Below are 10,569 nucleotides of genomic sequence, written 5' to 3'. Positions count from 1 at the left end.
AACAGCGTTTCGGAGCATGATGGCACAGTTTCCTCAACTTGGCTATAAAATCAAATAGGATGCTTTTCTTGCCAATTTTATGCATGTTTTCTATAGAGCTCTCCACCACACAACATTACAGGCCTTTGGAACCAACGGAAAAGCTTTACTTTTGGAAATATTCACGTTTGTAACTTTTTTACTGCCAAAAACAGCGTTTCAGGACATGATGGCACCGTTTCCTCAACTTGGCTATAAAATCAAATAGGATGCTTTTCTTGCCAATTTTATGCATGTTTTCTATAGAACTCTCCACCACACAACATTACAGGCCTTTGGAACCAACGGAAAAGCTTTAGTTTTGGAAATATTCACGTTTGTAACTTTTTTACTGCCAAAAACAGCGTTTCAGAGCATGATGGCACAGTTTCCTCAACTTGGCTATAAAATCAAATAGGATGCTTTTCTTGCCAATTTTATGCATGTTTTCTATAGAACTCTCCACCACACAACATTACAGGCCTTTGGAACCAACAGAAAAGCTTTAGTTTTGGAAATATTCACGTTTGTAACTTTTTCACTGCCAAAAACAGCGTTTCAGAGCATGATGGCACAGTTTCCTCAACTTGGCTATAAAATCAAATAGGATGCTTTTCTTGCCAATTTTATGCATGTTTTCTATAGAACTCTCCACCACACAACATTACAGGCCTTTGGAACCAACGGAAAAGCTTTACTTTTGGAAATATTCACGTTTGTAACTTTTTCACTGCCAAAAACAGCGTTTCGGAGCATGGTGGCACAGTTTCCTCAAATTGGCTATAAAATCAAATAGGATGCTTTTCTTGCCAATTTTATGCATGTTTTCTATAGAACTATCCACCACACAACATTACAGGTCTTTGGAACCAACAGAAAAGCTTTAGTTTGGGAAATATTCACGTTTGTAACTTTTTCACTGCCAAAAACAGCGTTTCAGAGCATGGTGGCACAGTTTCCTCAAGTTGGCTATAAAATCAAATAGGATGCTTTTCTTGCCAATTTTATGCATGTTTTCTATAGAACTCTCCACCACACAACATTACAGGCCTTTGGAACCAACAGAAAAGCTTTAGTTTTGGAAATATTTACGTTTGTAACTTTTTTACAGTCAAAAACAGCGTTTCGGAGCATGGTGGCAAAGTTTCCTCAAATTGGCTATAAAATAGGATTCTTTTCTTGCCAATTTTATGCATGTTTTCTATAGAACTCTCCACCACACAACATTACAGGCCTTTGGAACCAAAAGAAAAGCTTTAGTTTTGGAAATATTCATGTTTGTAACTTTTTTACAGCCAAAAACAGTGTTTCAGAGCATGGTGGCACAGTTTCCTCAACTTGGCTATAAAATTAAATAGGATGCTTTTCTTTCCAATTTTATGCATGTTTCCTATAGAAATCTCCACCACACAACATTACAGGCCGTTGGAACCAACCGGAAAGCTTTTGTTTTGGAAATATTCATGTTTGTAACTTTTTTACAGCCAAAAACAGCGTTTCAGAGCATGATGGCACAGTTTCCTCAACTTGGCTTTAACATCATATAGGATGCTTTTCTTGCCAATTTTATGCATGTTTCCAATAGAACTCTCCACCACACAACATTACAGGCCTTTGCAACCAACAGAAAAGCTTTAGTTTAAAAATATTCATGTTTGTAACTTTTTTACAGCTGTTGGATATTTTATTCTAAATCATCATAAACTAAGTTAGAATCTTACTCCAATTTGTGACCTTACCCAACTGCCACTCTCCAACAATCAACCACGTCATCTGCAATAGAAAGGTATCAGGAAAGCCGGTATTTTCACACACCAGTATTTATTCCTTCAACACACACCTGGTCTCGGTCCCTCTCATTATAACCCTGTACATCTCTGTTCCCTCAGGCGACGTTACTCTACATCCGAGTTTCCCAGAACAATTTTAAAGTACAATCTACTGATTCACTATTGGTTCTGTGTCTCCTGCAGGTATCCTTGGCGCTCTCCTCTCATTGGTCTCCTTTGGTCCGCCGGATGTTGGCCCGACTCCTCCCTGCAGAATCGCGTGCTGGCTCCTCCTGGTGGTGGTTTCTTGACGTAGTTTTTCCACCAACTGCTCTTGAGTCCTCTCTCTCCGCATCCACTCCTCCTCCTTGCATTTAGCACCGTCTTTTCTAAAACATTCCATTCTTGCACCACATACCCTGTTTCGTTTCCACCAGTCACATGCTCACACTTTACAGTCTCACACTTTATACACAGATGTAGCAACATCTAATGAACTACTTTAAGCTCAAACTCTATTCCTTTACTCCCTCTCATATATATATATATATATATATATAATTTATATATATTTATATATACACACACATAACCAAGAAAACATGCATTGACGCATAGACCCTTTTTAACACATATATGTAAGTTAGTCTGTCTCCCTGGCTTCAAGGTCTGTGATTCATTGGCCCCCAGGAGATGTCTCCGTTCGGGCCTGTAAGACAAAGAAGACATGAGATTTCGCGTTCCCCCTCGTCCCCGTGCGCGCGAGGAGCGATTTCGGGTGAGGGCTGGAATGGTGTGTGTGTGCCTGCGGACACATCGACCCACCCCTGCGCCACGCCATCGCGCCCCCAGAAGCCTCGTGTAGGCCTGCGGCGCCCCTGTACCGGGCGTCCGCCCAGTCCTCATCATCCTCCCAATACCGCCCAATCTTCCCGTTTTCCTCTCGTTTTCGCAAGCAGCGGAATGTCTTTTTATAATTTTTATAAGGCACCTGTTGTGCCTATTATACAAAGTCTATTCTGTACAGTCCAGGTGTCCTAATAAAGTGTTCAAGAACGTTTCTTGTCTTCATGAACAACCTCGTTTTATATATACACACACTTGTTTCATAAATTTATACAAACATTACATCAGGTTTCTAACAATTAAATCAGTCTGTGTATGTTAGCCAACGCGTTCTATGTGTGCTATACGTCAACGTTTAGGCTATATGCTGAGCCTCTGTCAATACGGAAGCACACTGGAACTTTCTAAACATTGATATTGCTAATCATGTTAAACACAAATCAGGGCAGGTGGCCAGATTCCGGTCCACCGACTTACATGCACCCGGTGGCTGCTACTAACGTGATTTCTTTTTTTTATATCCGAGGCCCAAAAACCCTTTGCAGCAGAGAAGTACCTCCTCGCATGCGCATTGTTCCAGACGGGTCCTCCATACAGGAAGCCCTAACCCCTCCTGACGGAGTTCCTGACAGTCGCCATCTGGTGGGTCTGCAGAGGTACTGCCAGCCTCGAAGCATCACTTTTTTTTTTTTTTCCACCGCAGGCTCTAGTGAAGACAAACACCACAGTAGGTCCTAGACGGGGCAAGGAAATCACGGCATCCCGTAGGAAGCACTCCTACGATACAATGTACAAATGATGTTTAAAACCCTGGCTGTCTAAATAACTCCTGTGTTGCCGTGCAAGCACGTATGAGTATCAGGGTTTGTATATATATATATATTTATATATATACACACACACACACACACACACACACACACACACACACACACACACATAACCAAGAAAACATGCATTCACGCATAGACCCTTTCATACACATATGTGGAATTTAGTCTGTCTCCCCTTCTCAAGGTCTGTGATTCATTGGCCCCCAGGAGATGTCTCCGTTCTGGCCTGTAAGACAAAGAAGACATGAGATTTCACTTTCCCCCCTCCGTCCCGTGCGCACGGAGGGGCGATTTCGGGTTAGGGCTGGAATGGTGTGTGTGTGTGTGCCTGCGGACATCGACCCACATTGCATCACGCCATCTGTGCCCCCAGAAGCCTCGTGTAGGCCTGCGGCGCCTCCTGTACCGGGCGTCCGCACAGTCCTCGTCATCCTCCCAAGACCGCCCCCCCATCTTCTTGTTTTCCTCGTGTTCGGCAAGCAGCGGAATGTCTTTTTATAATTTTTATAAAGGCACCTGTTGTGCCTATTATACAAAGTCTATTCTCTCCAGTCCAGGTGTCCTAATAAAGTGTTCAAGAACGTTTCTGTGTCTTCATGAACAACCGTTTTATATATACACAGTTGTTTCATAAATTTAAACAAACATTACATCAGGTTTCTAACAGTGAAATCAGTCTGTGTATGTTAGCCAACGCGTTCTGTGTGTGCTATACGTCAACGATTAGGAAAAATACTTAGCCTCTATCAATACGGAAGCACACTGCTAACTTTCTAAACATCGATATTGCTCATCATGTTAAACACAAATGAGGGCGGGTGGCCGGATTCCGGTCCACCGACTTACATGCACCCGGTGGCTGCTACTAACGCGGATTTCTTTTTTTTATATCCGAGGCCCAAAATCCCTTTGCAGCAGAGAAGTACCTCCTCGCATGCGCATTGTTCCAGACGGGTCCTCCATACAGGAAGCCCTAACCCCTCCTGACGGAGTTCCTGACAGTCGCCATCTGGTGGGTCTGCAGAGGTACTGCCAGCCTCGAAGCATCACTTTTTTTTTTTTTCCACCGCAGGCTCTAGTGAAGACAAACACCACAGTAGGTCCTAGACGGGGCAAGGAAATCACGGCATCCCGTAGGAAGCACTCCTACGATATATACATATTTTTCAATGTACAAATGATGTTTAAAACCCTGGCTGTCTAAATAACTCCTGTGTTGCCGTGCAAGCACGTATGAGTATCAGGTTTGTATATATATATTTATATATATATATACACACACACACACACACACACCACACACACACACACACACACACACACACACACACACTAACCAGAAACATGCATTCACGCATAGACCCTTTCATACACATATGTGGAATTTAGTCTGTCTCCCCATTCTCAAGGTCTGTGATTCATTGGCCCCCAGGAGATGTCTCCGTTCTGGCCTGTAAGACAAAGAAGACATGAGATTTCACTTTCCCCCTCGTCCCCGTGCGCACGGAGGGGCGATTTCGGGTTAGGGCTGGAATGGTGTGTGTGTGTGTGCCTGCGGACATCGACCCACATTGCATCACGCCATTGTGCCCCCAGAAGCCTCGTGTAGGCCTGCGGCGCCTCCTGTACCGGGCGTCCGCACATGTCCTCGTCATCCTCCCAAGACCGCCCCATCTTCTTGTTTTCCTCGTGTTCGGCAAGCAGCGGAATGTCTTTTTATAATTTTTATAAAGGCACCTGTTGTGCCTATTATACAAAGTCTATTCTCTCCAGTCCAGGTGTCCTAATAAAGTGTTCAAGAACGTTTCTTGTCTTCATGAACAACCGTTTTATATATACACAGTTGTTTCATAAATTTAAACAAACATTACATCAGGTTTCTAACAGTGAAATCAGTCTGTGTATGTTAGCCAACGCGTTCTGTGTGTGCTATACGTCAACGATTAGGAAAAATACTTAGCCTCTATCAATACGGAAGCACACTGCTAACTTTCTAAACATCGATATTGCTCATCATGTTAAACACAAATGAGGGCGGGTGGCCGGATTCCGGTCCACCGACTTACATGCACCCGGTGGCTGCTCCTAACGTGGACTTCCTTTTTTTATCCGAGGCCCAAAAACCCTTTGCAGCAGAGAAGTACCTCCTCGCAGGCGCATGCGCATTGTTCTGGACGGGTCCTCCATACAGGAAATCCTGACCCCTCCTGACGGAGTTCTTCCTCTCTCGTCCTGCTTGGCATCCTTCCCACAGTTGCCATCTGGTGGGTCTGCAGAGGTACTGCCAGCCTCGAAGCATCACTTTTTTTTTTTTTTCCACCGCAGGTTCTAGTGAAGACAAACACCACAGTAGGTCCTAGTTGGGGCAATGAAATCACGGCATCCCGTAGGAAGCACTCCTACGATATATACAATATTTTAAACAATGTACAAATGATGTTTAAAACCCTGGCTGTCTAAATAACTCCTGTGTTGTCGTTTTGCCGCGCAAGCACGTGTGAGTATCAGGGTTTATATATATGTATATATATATATATATATTATATATATATATATATATATATATAATTTATATATATTTATACACACACATAACCAAGAAAACATGCATTGATGCATAGACCCTTTTTTACACATATATGTAATTTAGTCTGTCTCCCTGGCCTCAAGGTCTGTGATTCATTGGCCTCCAGGAGATGTCTCCGTTCGGGCCTGTAAGACAAAGAAGACATGAGATTTCGCGTTCCCCCTCGTCCCCGTGCGCGCGGAGGGGCGATTTCGGGTGAGCGCTGGAATGTGTGTGTGTGCCTGCGGACATCGACCCCCCACCTGTGCCACGCTATCGCGCCCCCAGAAGCCTCGTGTAGGCCTGCGTCGCCTCCTGTACCGGGCGTCCGCCCAGTCCTCGTAATCCTCCCATTACCGCCCCATCTTCCCGTTTTCCTCGTGTTCGGCAAGCAGCGGAATGTCTTTTTATAATTTTTATAAAGGCACCTGTTGTGCCTATGATAAAAAGTCTATTCTGTAATGTCCAGGTGTCCTAATAAAGTGTTAAAGAACGTTTCTTGTATTCATGAACAACCATCGTTTTATATATACACACTTGTTTCATAAATTTATACAAACATTACATCAGGTTTCTAACAGTGAAATCAGTCTGTGTATGTTAGCCAATGCGTTCTATGTGTGCTATACGTCAACGTTTAGGCTATATGCTTAGCCTCTATCAATACGGAAGCACACTGCTAACTTTCTAAACATTGATATTGCTAATCATGTTAACACAAATCAGGGCAGGTGGCCGGATTCCGGTCCACCGACTTACATGCACCCGGTGGCTGCTCCTAACGCGGACTTCCTTTTTTTGTCCGAGGCCCAAAAACCCTTTGCAGCAGAGAAGTACCTCCTCGCAGATGCATGCGCATTGTTCCGGACGGGTCCTCCATACAGGAAATCCTGACCCCTCCTGACGGAGTTATTCCTCTCTCGTCCTGCTCGGCATCCTTCCCACAGTCGCCATCTGGTGGCTCTGCAGAGGTACTGCCAGCCTCGAAGCATCGCTTTTTTTTTTTTCCACCACAGGCGCGAGTGAAGACAAACACCACAGTAGGTCCTAGACGGGGCAAGGAAATCACGGCAACCCGTAGGAAGCACTTCTACAATGTATACAAAATTTTAAACATTGTACAAATGATGTTTAAAACCCTGGCTGTCTAAATAACTCCTGTGTTGCCGTTTTGCCGCGCAAGCACGTATGAGTCTCAGGGTTTATATACATATATATACACACACATAACCAAGAAAACATGCATTGACGCATAGACCCTATTTACACATATATGTAATTTAGTCTGTCTCCCTGGCCTCAAGGTCTGTGATTCATTGGCCTCCAGGAGATGTCTCCGTTCGGGCCTGTAAGAAGAAGAAGACATGAGATTTTGCGTTCCCCCTCGTCCCCGTGCGCGCGGAGGGGCGATTTCGGGTGAGGGCTGGAATGGTGTGTGTGTGCCTGCGGACATCGACCCACACTGCGCCACGCCATCGTGCCCCCAGAAGCCTCGTGTAGGCCTGCGGCGCCTCCTGTACCGGGCGTCCGCCCAGTCCTCGTCACCCTCCCAATACCGCCCCATCTTCCCGTTTTCCTCGTGTTCGGCAAGCAGCGGAATGTCTTTTTATAATTTTTATAAAGGCACCTGTTGTGCCTATGATAAAAAGTCTATTCTGTAATGTCCAGGTGTCCTAATAAAGTGTTAAAGAACGTTTCTTGTATTCATGAACAACCATCGTTTTATATATACACACTTGTTTCATAAATTTATACAAACATTACATCAGGTTTCTAACAGTGAAATCAGTCTGTGTATGTTAGCCAATGCGTTCTATGTGTGCTATACGTCAACGTTTAGGCTATATGCTTAGCCTCTATCAATACGGAAGCACACTGCTAACTTTCTAAACATTGATATTGCTAATCATGTTAAACACAAATCAGGGCAGGTGGCCGGATTCCGGTCCACCGACTTACATGCACCCGGTGGCTGCTCCTAACGCGGACTTCCTTTTTTTGTCCGAGGCCCAAAAACCCTTTGCAGCAGAGAAGTACCTCCTCGCAGATGCATGCGCATTGTTCCGGACGGGTCCTCCATACAGGAAATCCTGACCCCTCCTGACGGAGTTATTCCTCTCTCGTCCTGCTCGGCATCCTTCCCACAGTCGCCATCTGGTGGGTCTGCAGAGGTACTGCCAGCCTCGAAGCATCGCTTTTTTTTTTTCCACCACAGGCACGAGTGAAGACAAACACCACAGTAGGTCATAGACGGGGCAAGGAAATCACGGCAACCCGTAGGAAGCACTTCTACAATGTATACAAAATTTTAAACATTGTACAAATGATGTTTAAAACCCTGGCTGTCTAAATAACTCCTGTGTTGCCGTTTTGCCGCGCAAGCACGTATGAGTCTCAGGGTTTATATATATATATATATATATATATATATATATATATACACACACATAACCAAGAAAACATGCATTGACGCATAGACCCTTTTTTACACATATATGTAATTTAGTCTGTCTCCCTGGCCTCAAGGTCTGTGATTCATTGGCCCCCAGGAGATGTCTCCGTTCGGGCCTGTAAGACAAAGAAGACATGAGATTTCGCGTTCCCCCTCGTCCCCGTGCGCGCAGAGGGGCGATTTCGGGTGAGGGCTGGAATGGTGTGTGTGTGTGTGTGTGTGTGTGCCTGCGGACATCGAGCCCCCCCCCTGCGCCACGCAATCGCGCCCCCAGAAGCATCGTGTCGGCCTGCGTCGCCTCCTGTACCGGGCGTCCGCCCAGTCCTCATAATCCTCCCATTACCGCCCCATCTTCCCGTTTTCCTCGTGTTCGGCAAGCAGCGGAATGTCTTTTTATAATTTTTATAAAGGCACCTGTTGTGCCTATGATACAGTCTATTCTGTACAGTCCAGGTGTCCTAATCAAGTGTTCAAGATCGTTTCTTCTTCATGAACAACCAGCGTTTTATATATACACACTTGTTTGATAAACTTATATAAAAAAACATTACATCAGGTTTCTAACAATGAAATCAGTCTGTGTATGTTAGCCAACGCGTTCTATGTGTGCTATACGTCAACGTTTAGGCTATATGCTGAGCCTCTGTCAATACGGAAGCACACTGCTAACTTTCTAAACGTTGATATTGCTAATCATGTTAAACACAAATCAGGGCAGGTGGCCAGATTCCGGTCCACCGACTTACATGCACCCGGTGGCTGCTACTAACGCGGATTTCTTTTTTTTTATATCCGAAGCCCAAAAACCCTTTGCAGCAGAGAAGTACATCCTCGCATGCGCATTGTTCCGGACGGGTCCTCCATACAGGAAGCCCTGACCCCTCCTGACGGAGTTTTTCCTCTCTTGTCCTGCTCGGCATCCTTCCCACAGTCGCCACCTGGTGGGTCTGCAGAGGTACTGCCAGACTCGAAGCATCGCTTTTTTTTTTCCACCACAGGTGCGAGTGAAGACAAACACCACAGTAGGTCCTAGACGGGGCAATGAAATCACGGCATCCCGTAGGAAGCACTCCTACGATATGTACAATATTTTAAACAATGTACAAATGATGTTTAAAACCCTGGCTGTCTAAATAACTCCTGTGTTGTCATTTTGCCGCGCAAGCACGTGTGAATATATATATATATATATATATATATATATATATATATATATATATATATATATATATACACACACACACACGCACACAACATGCATTGACGCATAGACCCTTTTATACACATGTTGTAATTTTGTCTGTCTCCCTGGCCTCAAGGTCTGTGATTCACTGGCACCCAGGAAATGTCTCCGTTCGGGCCTATAAGACAAAGAAGACATGAGATTTCACTTTCCCCCTCCTCCCTGTGCGCGCGGAGGGGCGATTTCGGGTTAGGGCTGGAATGGTGTGTGTGTGCGTGTGTGTGTGTGTGTGTGTGTGTGTGTGTGTGGTGTGTGTGTGTGTGTGTGTGTGTGTGTGGTGTGTGTGTGTGCCTGCGGACATCGACCCACCCTGCGCCACGCCATCGCACCCCAGAAGCCTCGTGTAGGCCTGCGGCACCTCCTGTACCGGGCCTCCGCCCAGTCCTCGTCATCCTCCCAATACAACCCCATCTTCCCATTTTCTCATTTTCGGCAAGCGGCGGAATGTCTTTTTATAATTTTTATCAAGGCACCTGTTGTGAAGCACACTGCTAACTTTCTAAACATCGATATTCCTAATCATGTTAAACACAAATCAGGGTGGGTGGCCGGATTCCGGTCCACCGACTTACATGCACCCGGTGGCTGCTCCTAACGCGGAGTTCCTTTTTGTATTCGAGGCCCAAAAACCCTTTGCAGCGGAGAAGTACCTCCTCGCAGGCGCATTGTTAGGGAGCGCGGGCATGAACCAGGCATCGTATGCGGGTGAAGGACACCCGCACGCGGGCTTCCAACCCACTGGTAGCGCGGGCTGGGTGAATGAAATATGTGACTTCCACACTCTTTGTTCTAGTTGGATGAATGACAACCATGACTTCCACACTTAGGGTGCGCAGGCATGA

At 45.4% G+C, this 10,569-nt stretch overlaps 1 long non-coding RNA gene across 1 annotated transcript; it reads right to left on the bottom strand.

Annotated features, from left to right (window-relative positions):
- Positions 1-7,307: 7,307 nt before the first annotated feature.
- Positions 7,308-9,550, bottom strand: LOC133493216 (uncharacterized). Its single transcript, XR_009792896.1, has 3 exons — positions 9,231-9,550; positions 7,992-8,600; positions 7,308-7,378 (listed from the first exon to the last, which is right to left on the bottom strand). It is a non-coding gene; the product is annotated as an uncharacterized LOC133493216 (long non-coding RNA).
- Between the last annotated feature and the right edge of the window lie 1,019 nt (positions 9,551-10,569).

This window comes from Syngnathoides biaculeatus, chromosome 20, assembly GCF_019802595.1.
Source record: "Syngnathoides biaculeatus isolate LvHL_M chromosome 20, ASM1980259v1, whole genome shotgun sequence".
NCBI classification, from domain to species: Eukaryota; Metazoa; Chordata; class Actinopteri; order Syngnathiformes; family Syngnathidae; genus Syngnathoides; species Syngnathoides biaculeatus.
Note: the sequence above shows the minus strand (reverse complement) of the source record. Positions and strands in the feature narration are given on the sequence as shown.